Genomic DNA, 15,263 nt, shown 5'->3' on the forward strand with positions numbered 1-15,263 from the left:
TGTATGGATGTGAGAGTTGGATTGTGAAGAAGGCTGAGCGCCGAAGAATTGATGCTTTTGAATTGCGGTGTTGGAGAAGACTCTTTAGAGTCCCTTGGACTGCAAGGAGATCCAACCAGTCCATTCTGAAGGAGATCAGCCCTGGGATTTCTTTGGAAGGAATGATTCTAAAGCTGAAACTCCAGTACTTTGGCCACCTCATGCGAAGAGTTGACTCATTGGAAGACTCTGATGCTGGGAGGAATTGGGGGCAGGAGGAGAAGGGGACGACAGAGGATGAGATGGCTGGATGGCATCACTGACTCGATGGACGTGAGTCTGAGTGAACTCCGGGAGTTGGTGATGGACAGGGAGGCCTGGCGTGCTGTGATTCATGGGGTCGCAAAGAGTCAGACACAACTGAGTGACTGAACTGAACTGAACTGAAGGATGCAGTGGAGAAAATGAGGTCTAGTTCACCCCCTCAGTCTTCCCTGGGGAGTCACAAGAGGGTTGAGGGTTCTCTGTGAGGTGAAGCACTCTAGAACAGGCTGAATCTCCACCATCTCTTCCTGTTCTTCTGCACACCCTGTCCCCAGAGATGGCCCCTGTAGGGTTCTGACCAAGACATTGTCACACTGCTGGTGAATGAAGTAGATGGAGATACCAGAAGGGCTTGATCCGACATTTGAGGTCAGAAGCAAGAACTTTCTAGAGGAGAAATCAAAGAAGCAAAAGAAGTATAAGGGCAGCTCCCCACCCTGCCCCAGCCAGAGCCCTTGCAAATACAGAAACTTACTGAATGATCAAAACATCTTGAACTCACTATCAGCTGGAGCAGAGCCTCAGATTCTCATTCCTCCGTAGCAGGCTGGTCGCTGGAGCTACACAGGCTCCAGGCAGCATGGAGACAGGCAATGAGTAAAACGTTCTGTCATACATGACTCAGGATGCTACACAACCTTCACAACCAGTGTTTAGGCTTTTTGAGCATTGAGCACTTCCCTTTGAAGATAAGAATTAGCCCTCAGGATGGGCAGTCAAGGTTTTGGCATAGAGTTGAGTCTTTTTATTCTTTTGCTAATTTTATAAAATGTGTATTCAGAAAATAAACCTGGTCCATAGGATGAATTTGTGTGCTCAGTCATGGAATTTTTGTGACCCCATGGACTGTAGCCCCTCCAGGCTCCTCTTTCCATGGGATTTTCCAGGCAAGAATACTGGATCGGGTTGCCATTTCCTCCTCCAGGGGATCTTCCCTGACTCAGGGATCAAACCTGCATCTCTTGCATCATCCTGCATTGACAGGTGGATTCTTTACTGCTGAGCTACTTGGGAAAACTAGGAAGGAATTTAGCCAACCCACTGAAGCTGCTCACTGCTGTAGGTGTTCTTGGTAGGAAACGTCTAAATAATTGAAATCTTTAACTGGGTTAAAGAGATCCCTAGTACATAGGTGTTCTATAAATAAAAGAATGAGTAAATAATATATCTTTCTTTTTGAGCCCTTTCCCTTAAAGAGATCTTTTTGTTTTGTTTGCACCAATAAGATCATTGTTCAGGACTCTTAAGAGGGGTTTGGTTTCTCCTGCGGCAAGGCTTTCCCAAGGAAATCCCTTTTAGCTGGTTTTGGGGACACCACCACCTCTTCCTTTGGCTCTTTCATTAAAAATGAATAATTTGTTTATCTCTGCTGTCAGAAGCTAAGCACCAGAGCATTGCATTCTCAATTAGGGTCAGAGTGAAAAGTCAAGGTAGTTACCTGAAATCAAACAGGTTTCGGTAGCCCAGCGTCTACAAGCCAGCTAGAGGAGAAAGAAAGGGAGGGAGAGAGAAAAATGCTTTATAAAGAGGAAGTGGTAAGAGGCTTCTGAATTTCAGTGTGACCTGTCAGGTGATTTTTGTGGAGGAGGGGACATGAGGGGAAAAAAAAAAAAAAACACGTTAAGTAAAATGTCCTTATAAAGACAAAATCTATTTCTTTCCTGGCTGATGATTTGTCACTCTAGTCACTTCCTGCCTTGTGACCACACACCCGGGGTTAACAAAGTTGTTCTCCAGATCAGAAAGAAGGGGTTTTCTGGTCATACGCCAGCACCACTGAGAACAGTTTGGCTGCCAGGTAAATTTTCTCTCTGTCTTTTTTTTACCGTTCCTGAGTGCTTACGATGTTCTGCTTGTTGGGCGGTTCTGGTTCTGTGGGTTGTGGACTCTGCTTTCAGGGGACTAGAGATCCGAGCACCTGTCACCCTTGTCCCCTGAGAGCTCTGCTCCCGCCCCAGTTGAACTGCTCAGCAAAGCTGCAGCCACCCCGTGTGGTCGCCCAGAGGGGGACCCCTCCCGTCCCCTCCGATCTTGCTCTGGGAGGTGACTTCTCCAGCTATCCACAGTTATCACTCCTCCCCAAAAGCTATGTTTTGTTTTGTTTTTCCTTTTTAAAATCTTTTTGTTTTGTGTTGTTGTCATTCAGTCGTGCAATCCTGCGCTCAGCCTGCAACCCCATGGACTGCTGCACGCCCGCTTCCCTGGCCTTCACCATCTCCCAGAGCTTTGCTCAAACTCATGTCCCAGTGCTTGCTCATACTTTGTATTGGGGGGTAGCCAGTTAACACTGTTGTGATGGTTTCCAGTGAACAGGGAAGGGACTCAGGCTTACAAGTACATGTATCCATTCTCCCCCATTCAGGCTGCCACATAACACGGAGCAGAATTCCCTATGCTATACCCTATAGCGCATGATTTTTTTTTTTTTTTTTTCGTTTTAAAACCAAACCATGTTCTGATTTATTTCTATTGCTTTATTTCAGGGAGGCTGTTTACTGTGATTTTATCTACTTTCAAATGTTCTCAGGAAAGTGGATATTGATCATTTAGATGGTCATTACTGCTCATTGGCCTGATGGGGATAGTTTAATTTTAGCTCCTGTGGTTATGTTTTTCTATAAAGGAAAAAGCTTCTTTACGGTACTTTAGTGGATATGTTAACGTCTTGAGTCCTGTGTTACCGAGTGTCACACTGGTGGTTTGAGTGATTTTTGGTGCCAACGGTTTTTAATGGGTGTGCTTAGTAGCCACATTGAACTAGAGGCTGTCTCTTCTCCATTTATTCTCTAAAAATAAAAGCAATTTGTGTTGCTTAATTGTACTGCTTTGTAGAATTGTCTGAACTACTTGATGTCCTCATAACCATACAAATGACCGTTAAGTTATGGAGGAAGGGCTTCTGTCTGCAATAGAAATTCTTATAAAGTTGCTATGGGACATTTATTCCAGAAACTTTGTTGAAACTCAGTCTTTGAAACTTGTAACATCAGCCTTGATTAATTGTCATTATTCAATGATATTAAGAACCATTGACAAATGATAAACATAAAAGCCATTCAGATTGCAAATGGATTCATTTATTAGCATACTTATCAAAACCTAATTTTTCTTAATTAAGTATGTGCTAAGTTGCTTCAGTCGTGTCCGACTCTTTGCGACTCCGTGGACTGTAGCCCACCAGGCTCCTCTGTCCACAGGATTCTGCAGGTAAGAATACTGGAGTGGGTTGCCATGCCTTCCTGCAGGGAATCTTCCCAACCCAGGGATCGAACCCATGTCTGTTATGTCTCCTGCCTTGGCATGTGGGTTCTTTACCGCTAGAGCCACCTGGGAAGCCCAATTAACTATAGCAACTTGTTTTCTAAAATTACCTCCTCAGGACAACTTAAAAAACTATCATTAAAATAAAGGTGGTTTATCCACACACATCTTGATTTTGAATTTGCATAAATTTATCATAATTGGTTTCTAGTAAATAAAATGGTTTAAAGAACATCATTGCACAAATTTGAATGGAATTAACGATTTACCTGTAAATGTGAATTTCTGAAGTTGTAAAATGTGATCATCAATATTGTTGGACACATCTCACTTGAATAGTTTTAAACTAGCAAAAATGTGGAGTTGAGGGAGAAGGATTGAACCCCCAAAAAGAACAGATTGAAAATATACTGTGTCATGTTTTAAGTAAAAATATTGATGAGGAAAAAATGAATTAGGATGCAAAATTATGTCAGTATTTTCTTTACATTGGGAGGAAATGAAAATGGAATCAAGTTTAGATTGTTAAAGCATCAATTATCATGATATGTTATAAAATACCGTTTCTCTTCATTCTCGTTTACCCCTAGTAATATCAGGGAAGAACAACACTGCTGAGGCAGGACATTTTATTAGCTATCCCAAAGATGTTTTCTCTTGTCACATTTTAAATTTTGTCTCCTTCATAGATTATGCCTCGAAACAATCTGTAATTTGGGAAACAATTTCAGTATTTTAACACTATTCCTAATTCCCAGGTGGCTCAGTGGGAAAGAACCCACCTGCCAATGCAGGAGATGCAGGTTCAATCTTTGGGTTGGGAAGAACTCCTGGAGGAGGAAATGGTAACCCACTCCAGTGTTCTGTCCAGTATCCCATGGACAGAGGAGTCTGGTGGGCTGTAGTCCATGGGGTCACAAAAGAGTTGAACATGATTCAGCGACTGAACAACAAGCTAATTCTTTTGCTGAACCCTTTGGGAAATGGGAGACCAACAAGTAACGTTCTCATTCAAATATATTTATTTAAATTAGAGAGGACAAAGAAAGTAGTAATAACACTTACTGTTGATAAGTGCACTGTGTAAGCCACTCTTTATGCGTGACCTCATTTAATTCTCCCCCTTCTCCCCGCCCACACCCAACTACCTTTAGAGATGAGGAGTGGGCTTAGTTGTTGAAGGAAGTGGCCCAAGGTCACTGGGCAGTTGGAGGTGGGGAGGGGCTGTGAGAAGCCAGGATTTCAGGCTCTATCCTGCCTCTCTGGAAGCATCTGTGTATTCCAGGTCCTTTCTTCCACACCAGCACTTTTCCCCAGATGTAGATCACAATAGGTTTTTAGTTCTGAAGCTGACTGAAGCGATCTTGGCATTTACGATTTGAAGAGAGAGAGAAAGAAGAAAAGAAAAAAATTGCCGTAAATCCAGAAACATTTTCATAAGTAAGAGATAGCACTGTGGGTTTCATATGATAATAGAATGAAGAAGTGTTCTCTTTTAATGAATGCATAATTTTACTCAAGACTTGTGCGCCTCCACCAACCTGCCTCAACCACTTCCCCAACCTCATTTCTTTGTCACTTCCTTCTGCTCTAGCTGCCGCCCACCATCTTCTTACTCCCCTGACACCCACATTCTAGGTGCCCAAGACCACAAGCCACCAGAAAGTTCCCTGCTCTTTTCACTTCTTTTCACTCCAGCGGTTTTTCCAAGTGCTTTCTTTTTTATGTAAAAACCTCTGTCCTTTTGCAGGTCTTTCCTACTGCTTCCTGCCCCACCTTCCTTGCCTCCATTGTTTCTTCTGTGTTTGTTTGCATAATGCTTTAAGTAGGGCAGTAATCATATTGTTTTCATGCCCTTAATTTGCCGACAGTCTGAGCTCCTGCTCTGTGTCTCCTGGCAGGTAGGAGGTGCTCATGATCTTTATTCAGTTTTTCTCAGTTCCTTAGAAATGCATGGAAGTCTTTTCTTACATCTCACTTGTTAATTTAATATTTACTGAGTTCCCCCAGTGACTGCTATGCAAGAAGATGTAACAACAGTGTAGTATTTTACATTCTAACACGCTTCCTTTTTGTCAAAGCACTAGTCTTCATTTTAGAGAGCTATATGGACATTGACTTCAAGGAATTGAAGAAAGTGTCTGATGACTGTAGCCAACAGGCAAAATCAATCTCATTAATTTAGTTTAAATACATTAACTGAGCTTTAAATGTTTTAAACACATTAGCTTAGCTACCCATACCAAAATTATGTACCTGATCGTAAGCATATTTGATGACCAAGAACACAGGAACAGGTATCATTGATTTTTCGTTATTCACTTTGCACTCTTCTCAGAAAATTCTCTTGCCAACTTCTCCTTGTTACGAAAAGAGCAAAGGCCTCTCTGTGTATATAGGAGAGGTGGCAAATGAATATTAAAAAAAATCAAGTTTGGTAAAATAAAACTAAGACATTTTCTCATAAGATTATATTTATGAAGAGTCAAAAGTCTGTGAAGATTATAAAGTCTAATGACTTTATGACTAATAGATTTTATAGCAAAATGACATTATGTATTTATTGTACTTTTCACAGAAAAATCATGTTTTATCCTTCCTTGGTTTTAAATTCGGCTACTTAAGAAAAAACCTTTTTATTTTATATTGGGGTATGGCCAGTTAACAACGCTGTGACAGTTTCAGGTGGACAGCAGAGGGGCTCAGCCATGCACAGACATGTATCCATTCTGCCCCAAACTGCCCTCCCACCCAGGCTGCCAAAGGGACATTCAGATTCATCTAATTGCCTTCTTAGGATTTTTTTGTTTGTTTGTTTGCTAGCTTTCCAACTCACAGATACCATCCAATGATTCCATTCTATCTACCTACCTATTGAATCCTGAAGAAATAAAAATTAGAATGGTCCACCAAAATATAAAACTAATCAGTGTCCGCAGTTTCCAAGAGTTTCAAGTTTCCCTATTTTGCCAGATGGCAACGTACTTCTTTTTCTTTTTTTTTTAACGCACTTCTGAAATCAAAAGATTTCGTGTTTCTCGTTGTTCTCATTTTGAAGTTCTAAGAAGTTACCACTTGATCAGATATTCATCATCTGGGGCATCTCCCTCCAGTTACTGTGAACACCGAGTTCCCAGGATGGCCATCCCCCCTTGCTTTCCTCAGTCCCCTCCTGATTCAACTTCCTTATGCGACTGACCGTTCCCCTTGTTTTGTTTGTCAATTTCAGTCATTACATCAGTCTTCCCAGTAATTTCATAATCGCTCTGTCTTATAAAATACTACCAACAGCATATAGGGAACAAAGAATTTCAGTTCATTACCCTTATAGTAACAGCTAAGCCTTCTGTAGCACTATTTTGAATTGTTTTCTAAGTGTTTTGACCATATTAATACATTTAGTCATCCCAGCAATCCTGTGACATAGGTACTGGTGTTAGCTTCATGTATGAAAGCAGGTTAATGCTTCGAATATTTGATATTACTTCACTTTTCTACAGTTGAATCAACTTTGTATTAACTGCTAAATTCCAGGGAAAACCTCCTGGAATAAACAGGTAGCAGACCATGATGGTTATTTGTGCCTAGACCCTTGAGTTGCACTCAAGTAATAATAATGTATCCCAGATAAATGCATCTGTATTATTAATTGTTTTTTTTAAAGACTGTTCTTTGTCAACATCATCAGTATTTACTCAGTCCCTCTTTGCTCTTGACTGTTTTGTTTTTACCAACTTATAGACCAGAGCCTAGGTCACAAAATATCTCTACCCCTAAAGCTTTGAAAAGTTCTCCGTCCTAGAAGGTTAGAATACTTTAGCCAAGTGGCTTTCCCATTTTCTAACTATTGTAATTGATAGACATGAATAAATTAAACAAGTTTGTATTTATACCCAAGCACACAATCTTTCACAGTTTTAGGACACCTATATTTGGCTATAACTATATAATTATAGATATGCCAAGCACACATATCTATAATTATATAGTAATGGCCAAATATAGGTGTCCTAAAACTGCCAAAGAATAAAAGATTGTTTTAATTGTGAGCTGAAGAATAGAGGTAAAAAGTGACCCACTTACTGAGTTAAAATGAGTTTTGCTCAACTTCAGAGCCACGCCAGCCTCAGCCCCACTTTAAGTTCTAAGAAGGCTTGTTTCTCCAATATGGTCGGTTGTTTTTTCTGGCGGACAGAAAAGCTAAGATGTTAAATTGAGGAACCTGCAAAGAAAGCCACAGTTTTGTGGCTGCAACATTGATTCTTGTTTTAGTCTAGCACTGGTCCCACAGACAGATGGACACACTCTCATGCTGTCTCTCTTTGTCTGTCTGTCTGTATTATCTCCCTCTCCCCCCCCCCCGCCCCCCCCCCCCCACCCCCCCACCCCCCCCCCCCCCCCCCGCCGGCCCAACACCTGTCTTTGTCTCTCTCTCTCTCTCCTTCTCTCTCTCTCTCTCTCACATCCACACACACCCACACACCCTCTTGACTGGCTGAGCTAAATGGAAAAGAGATTATGGATTACGTTCTCCACAGGCAGAAAAGCCAAGACACCAAATTTGACAGACAAATTAACGCTGTGTGTGAATTGCAACCTCCCAAATAATTTATGTTCCTTTTTTTTTTTCCTGGTTGTACTTTCAAGAGGGAAGTAAATGAATGAACTAATTACTTTACAATTCAATGATAGCCTGCAGTTGGATCCCTCAGTTTGGTAATTGTCACCAGTATTTATCCAAACTGTAGATCCAAATGAAGAGAAGAGGTGCACGAATGCATTTGTATAATATCTGCATCCTCTTCGCTTTCGCCGTTCCTCAGGCAAAATTTCGAACTAGAATTGCATCTTTGTTAACTTCGGGTGTCACATTTTAAAATGTGGATCCTTTGCATGTCCTTGATGTCATCTGCTCACATTACCTTCACCAGGAGGGCCAGATCAGAAAGAAGAGTGAAATATACACTCCTTATGGAGAAAGCTACATCATGGAAGCAAAGAGAAAGTGAGAAGAAAATGAGGAACACGTATGCAGTTTTGCATATTGAGCCCCCTTTTCGTCATCTCAAAAATGTGAATGAGCTTTCCCCTCACTTCCCATGCTTTATAACATTTACGAAAATTTCCCTTTGACAAGATGGTCTGTCATAGACACCTTTGAGGACTTTTTTCAGATTTTTCCCTTCCTTCATTGTCTTTTGAGATTTTTCAGCAAAATATCCCTGAGTCCCTGTTTCTTTCCTGTGACCATGGAGATAGATAGTTGGGACACTTAATCTGTCTGGTGATTGAATATAATGCATGTAATATAAATGGATTAAATATCATATATAATGTCAGTTTTTTTTTTAAAGCTTGTGAGTCTCAGTATCTACAGTTTCTGTGCATGAGACAAATAAGCATGGTATAAAAAGCAAGCAAATTTGGGTTCCCTTTTCTAGTTTTTCACTAAATGTGGAACCCCAGCAGGTCTCTTAAGCTTGGTTTCCTCATCTACAAAATAGAGGAAAGTGCTATCTGCTCCCTGGCTCTGCTCTTGGGTCCATTTCCTCTTCCGTTTCCCCAGTCCATCAGTCTGTATTTACCTCTCACTCTGCCACACTCATCATCGATGCTAACTTGTGTATGTGCACGCTCTGTCGTGTCCGACCCTTTGTGACCCCAAGGACTGTAGTCCATCAGGCTCCTTTGTCCATGGAATTTTCTGGGCAAGAATACTGGAGCAGTTGCCATTTCCTCCTCCAGAGGATCTTCCCTACCCAGGGATCAAGCCTGCATCTCTTGCATTGGCAGGTGGATTCCTTACCACTGAGGCCGCTGGGAAGCCCCACTGACTTGTTGAGCCCTTACTATTTGTGGGGCATCGTGCTAAGCACTTGACAAGTATTTGCTTTTATATTTCTACACAAAAACTGCCTAAGAGCGATGTTATCATCATCTTACGATAGATGACCAGCTGAGGTTTGGGGAGAGTTACGTCCAAGGTCACAGAGCTGGTCAGAGCCGAGATTGACACCTTGCCTCTTTCCCATTCTAATATTCACAGTTTCTTAAATGTGTAAACCTTGCCTGTTTTCTTTGCATTGTATTTTCTCACATGATCCACTGGCTGCTTTCTAATAAGTCTAAGTTTTCCTTTCTGTGATTGCATATTCAATGATTATTCCTAATTTTCTATCAGGCAGAGATCCCAACTCTGCTTTTGATGGGTCTCCTGGTATACCAAACATAATTGACAAACAAATAAATAAATGCTTGAGGATTCCATGGTACAAAGTCCTTAAAATAAGAGTTAGGAAGGGATTCAACTAGGCTATTTAGTTATTTAAAATTTTGACAAAAGAAATGTTACAGCATACCCCATGAGTAAACTGGAATTGGTAAATATTTGCCCCCTGAACTGTGGCTTCCAACAAAGTGAAGGTAAGTAAACTACATCAAACAAATACAAATTTCTGCCTCAATTTACCTGTAACTCCTCATTTTGTTTTTTATGAGAATGAGTTTGTCATTAGAGATTCCAAAAGAACTACTCCAAGGAGCCCATAGAAAATGAGGTTGCCTTACTGAGAATAAGTAGAAGCTTCCGTTGTCGGCCCTAGGACACGATTGTCAACTGCACATTGTTTTAGTGTTGTTCCAAAAAATGCCTGGAGAATTCAGGAGTGGATAAGACATAGAGGCAGAAAAAAGGCCAACAGAATCAGCCCCCAAGCATCGGTATACCCGAGAGTGAGGAGTTGTAGGCCAGTGGTCTTAATCACCAATACTCAGAGATCTCTTCTCGTTTCATGACTCATAATGGATGTGGTCAGGCTTTTCTTAAGATTGCTAAACTTAAGATTAACATTTTCCCACTCTGGCCACAGTTCCTCAACTGTTAGAAGGTACTTTCCACAATAAGTATCTCAGGCAAGACTGAGCCCAGAGCCCCTTGATCACTCAGCATGAGATCAGCCAACACCGTTGCTGTTGGCTTCTGGTGGGTATCATCTACTAATTCTGCAGTTGCTTTTGAAACTGACTTCAAGGACTCCGGAGGAGAGAAGTGGTACAGGAGCCAGAGCAAGCCAAGCTAAGATCATTTGAAGATAAAGCATAAGTGTGAAATCTAGATTTACACACACACAACAATTAAGTGTGAATTTTAAGCAGTGACTCTACATAATATTTCATACAATTCATAATGGAAATTGGGTTTGTTCCCCCAAGATAATTTTGTAACAGAAGTTCTGGTCCTTTTTTATTTTTCTCCTTCTTCCCTCTCTCCCTCCGCCCTTTCCTTCCTTCCTTTCTTCCTTCTTCACCAAGCACTGCTGTATACAGTTGACACACTTTGTCTTGTTCTATTCTAACACAGCTCTATGGATGAGCACTGTGACTACATTATTATTTTTGTGGGAATGTAATTGTGTACAATAGAGTGAATCAGCTATAGTTATTTAGTTAGTTCAGTCACTCAGTTGTGTCCAACTCTTTGCAACCCCATGGACTGCAGCATGCCAGGCCTCCCTATCCATCACCAACTCATGGAGCTTGCTCAAACTGACGTCCATTGAGTTGGTGATGCCATCCAACCATCTCATCCTCTGTTGTCCCCTTCTCCTCCCACCTTCAATCTTTCCCAGCATCAGGGTCTTTTCAGATGAGTCAGTTCTTTGCATCAGGTGGCCAAAGTATTGGAGTTTCAGCTTCAGCATCAGTCCTTAAATGAATATTTAGGACTGATTTCCTTTAGGGTGGATTGGTTGGATCTCCTTGCAGTCCAAGGGACTCTCAAGAGTCTTCTCCAACACCACAGTTCAAAAGCATCAATTCTTCGGTGCTCAGCTTTCTTTATAGTCCAAATCTCACATCCATACATGACTACTGGAAGAACCATAGCTTTGACTAGACAGACTTTTATTGGCAAAGTAATGTCTCTGCTTTTGAATATGCTATCTAGGTTGGTCATAACTTTCCTTCCAAGAAGCAAGCGTCTTTTAATTTCATGGCTGCAATCACCATCTGCAGTAATTTTGGAGCCCAAGAAAATAAAGTCAGCCACTGTTTCCCTATCTATTTCCCATGAAGTGATGGGACCAGATGCCATGATCTTAGTTTTCTGAATGTTGAGTTCTAAGCCAACGTTTTCACTCTCCTCTTTCACTTTCATCAAGAGGCTCTTTAGTTGTTCTTTGCTTTCTGCCATAAGGGTGGTTTCTTCTGCACATCTGAGGTTATTGATATTTCTCCCAGCAATCTTGAGTCCAGCTTGTGCTTCATCCAGCCCTGCGTTTCTCATGATGTACTCTGCATATAAGATTAAGAATCAGCTATGTGTATATACATATGCTCTCCCTCTTGAACCTCTATTCCACCTCCACCCTCAGCCTGCCCATGTTGGTTATCATGGAGCACTACACGGGGCTCCCTGTGCTGTACCGCAGGCTCCCACTAGCTGTCTGTTTAGCACATGATAGTCTGTGAACCCTAATCTCCCAGTTCATCCCACCCTCCACCCCCGCCCTGTGTCCACACATCTGTTCTCTACATCTGCATCTCTGTTCCTGCCCTGAAACTAGGTTCATTTGTATCATTTTTCTAGTTTCCTTATATGTGCATCAATTTATGATAATTGTTTTTCTCTTTCTGACTCACTTCACTCTGTATGACAGGTCCATTCACATCTCTACCAGTGACCCAGTTTTGTTCCTTTACAAGGTTGAGTAATGTTCCATTGTATATACGTACCACATCGTCTTTATCCATTCACCTCTTGGTGGACACTTAGGTTGTTCATGTATGCGTATGTGTGTGTGCATGAGTGCTTGGTCATGTCAGACTCTTTGCAGCCCCACAGAGTGTAGCCTGCCAGGCTCCTCTGTTCATGGGATTTTCCCAGCAAGAACACTGGAGTGGTTTGCCATTTCTTCCTCTATGGAAGAGGTAGTTCATATGGTAGTTCTGTTTTTGGTTTTTGAAGGAACCTCCATACTGTTATCAATATCCCCATTTTACATATAAAGAAACCGACACTCATAGAATTTAAGTAACGTGTATGCAAGTATGTAGGAAGAAGCTGCTGCATCAGAAAATCCAGCATCTTTTTGCTTTATGATGTTATTTCCTAGTTCACTCTTTTTTATGTATATAGCAAGCCTAATTTCATAAAGAAAGATAAGATCATCAGTGGTTGGATGAGGTTTGTAAGAAACCTGTCATGCCCTCACACTCACTTAGACTGGGAGAAAGTGGTCTTGTTATAGCCTTGGTGAAGCTGTACACTAAACGTGTGCTGTTCTTGAAACCAGTGGAAGAAACTCCTCCCGTTATCCTCCTCCCCATCCACATATGGAATACAGAAGATGTAAGTCCATCTTACATTTCATGGACTGTGCATCTCAGGGTTGTTGTTTTTTTTTAAAAAAAAAAAAAACCTCTTTGACTTTGATAGATGCTCAGTCGTGTCCAACTCTGGGACCCCATGGACTGTAGCCACCAGGCTCTTCTGTCCATGGGATTCTCCAGCCAAGAATACTGGAGTGGGTTGCCATTTTCTGCTCCAGGGGATCTTCCCGACCTGGGGATTGAACTTGGGTCTCCCACATTGAAGGTAGATACTTTACCATCCAAGCCACCAGGGAAGCCCATAATTGACTAGTGTTTTTCTCATACTTTTTAGACCAAAGTAGGATTCTGGAAGCTCTTCTCCTCTTCTCTGATGACTCAGTGACTCACTTTGAGACTTTGGGGAGCAGCGTCCCTTTTCAGGGCCCCCATTTTCCCATTTTCTCATGCTGCAGGGCCATACTGTCTAAGGTTTCCCTGGTTCAGAGCGATGTAACCCTGGGCCAGTTACTTAAATCTCAGTTCCCTCATCTATAAAGAGGAAATAATCGTTATGCCACATAGAGTTGTGGTGGAATTCAGTGTGATACTGCATAGAAGACGTTTAGTGTTGAGTAACCACTGAGGGAACATTGGCTCGCCCTCCATTTGCCCTTTAGCTGTTGTTTTCTCTGGCCCAACATAGATAACCTTTCTATGGAGAGCATATGGCTTCGTCACTCTGTATAAGGAAAAGACTGACCGTTAAGCAGGCTCCTCCCATCTGTGGAAACTCAGGTCACATCTCACTACTTCTGGGGCACTGTGCATGTCTCCCCTGGGGAGAGCTGTGTTCCCCCTTCCTGCAAATCTAAAAAGTCCCCCTGTTTTCTAGTGACTGGTGTCTTTCTCCCTTACCTAACAGGCCAGGGCCGCATCTTGTATTTGCATCACCAGCATCCAACCACGACCTAGAATAGAGTAGGTACTTGGCAGATGTTGACTGAAAGAAGAAGTGTACAGATAAATATACGGTATGTATATTTATAAAACATGTAAAAGCGTATACACCAAAATAGATCAGTTGTTACTAGGTGTTGGAGTTACAGGTGGTTTATATTTTATTCTTTTTACTCATGTACATTTTCTAAGATGAACATATATTACTCTAAGATAAACATGTATTACTCTAAAAACAAGTTAGTAAAAACAGCAAAATGCCAAATATCACATAGCTATTATTTACTGACTTAGTGAAAGAAAGTGAAGTCGCTCAGTCGTGTCTGACTCTTTGCGACCCCATGGACTGTAACCTACCAGGCTTCTCCGTCCATGGAATCAAACCTGGGTCTCCCGCATTGGAGGCAGATGCTTTAACCTCTGAGCCACCAGGGGAATTCTCCATCCCTACTGACTTAGTGGGGATGACAATTCAGAGGGCCTTATTCAGGAATTTGTTCTTCAGTTGGTTTGGTTTGTTGCATGCTCTACTGAATGTAATAAGCCAATTTATTCACCCTTTGAGGGGGCTTCCCTGGTGGCTCAGTGGTAAAGAACCCGCCTGCCAATGCAGGAGACGTGGGTTTGACCTCTGGGTCAGGAAGATCTCCTGGAGAAGGAAATGGCAACCCACTCCAATGTTCTGGCGTGGAAAATCCCATGGACAGAGGAGCCTGGCGGGCTAGAGTCCGTGCGGTCCCAAAAAGTCAGACACAACTGAGCAACTAAAACAACTTAGTGGTGGACACTTAGGATTACCAGAGGAGCAATTTCACAGTCCAGATAGTGATGTGCAAATTATATTCGGGTGACCCTGGCAGCCATTCCTAGTTCTTTACTGTGTCTGTTCCTGTTGAGTTTGTGCATCCAGGCTGATTTTCCCCTCCTTTCTGTCCTGATCTGTCTCCACGCCACAGTCCCTTCCCCCGCAGCAGGACTCGGCTCCAGAGACACTGGACACTGAGGTAGAGACTACGGCCCCAGCTGCGGCCAGCAGGGTTCACGGAAACTGCTCAGCCCCAGGCCCTGCTATCTCGGCCAGAACCCGCCCTTGGCTGGAGGCGAGGGCCTGGGAACACCCCCAGCCCAGTTCAGAGGCAGCCGAGGGACACTTGCAGAGTCGCTTTTCCCGCCAAGTGTCCTCATATAAACTTGACGCATCCGCTTGCCTTGTTCTGACGTTTGTATCTCTCAGTGGAAGGGATATAAGTGTGAACACAAGAATGGCCTCCTTGGTGGCTCAGATGGTAAAGAATCTGCCTGCAATGCAGGAGACCCCTGGTCAAAAAGGTCCCCTGGAGGAGGAAATGGCGACCCACTCCAGTATTCTTGCCTGGAGAATCCCATGGACAGAGGTTACCGTCCATGGGGTCGCAAAGAGTCAGACATAA

The 15,263-nt window shown here is 42.4% G+C and overlaps 1 protein-coding gene and 1 long non-coding RNA gene across 4 annotated transcripts in view; one reads left to right on the forward strand and one right to left on the reverse strand.

Annotated features, from left to right (window-relative positions):
• LCP1 (lymphocyte cytosolic protein 1) overlaps positions 1-15,263 on the forward strand; it is a 103,089-nt gene that overhangs the window by 37,022 nt on the left and 50,804 nt on the right. Inside the window, exon 1 of one of the 3 annotated variants that reach the window (XM_006072551.4) lies at positions 1,954-2,101. The exons of 1 other annotated variant lie outside the window; for it this stretch is intronic. The gene's annotated coding sequence lies outside the window, so the exon portion shown is untranslated. Of the gene's footprint in view, positions 1-1,953; positions 2,102-13,798; positions 13,908-15,263 lie in introns of those variants that run through there. One more of the 3 variants, XM_006072552.4, reaches the window with a different exon arrangement.
• Positions 4,724-7,749, reverse strand: LOC102391283. The gene is made up of 3 exons (XR_328793.3): positions 7,648-7,749; positions 5,821-5,951; positions 4,724-4,927 (listed from the first exon to the last, which is right to left on the reverse strand). It is a non-coding gene; the product is annotated as an uncharacterized LOC102391283 (long non-coding RNA).

The sequence above is a fragment of the Bubalus bubalis genome, chromosome 13, assembly GCF_019923935.1.
Source record: "Bubalus bubalis isolate 160015118507 breed Murrah chromosome 13, NDDB_SH_1, whole genome shotgun sequence".
Lineage (NCBI taxonomy): Eukaryota > Metazoa > Chordata > Mammalia > Artiodactyla > Bovidae > Bubalus > Bubalus bubalis.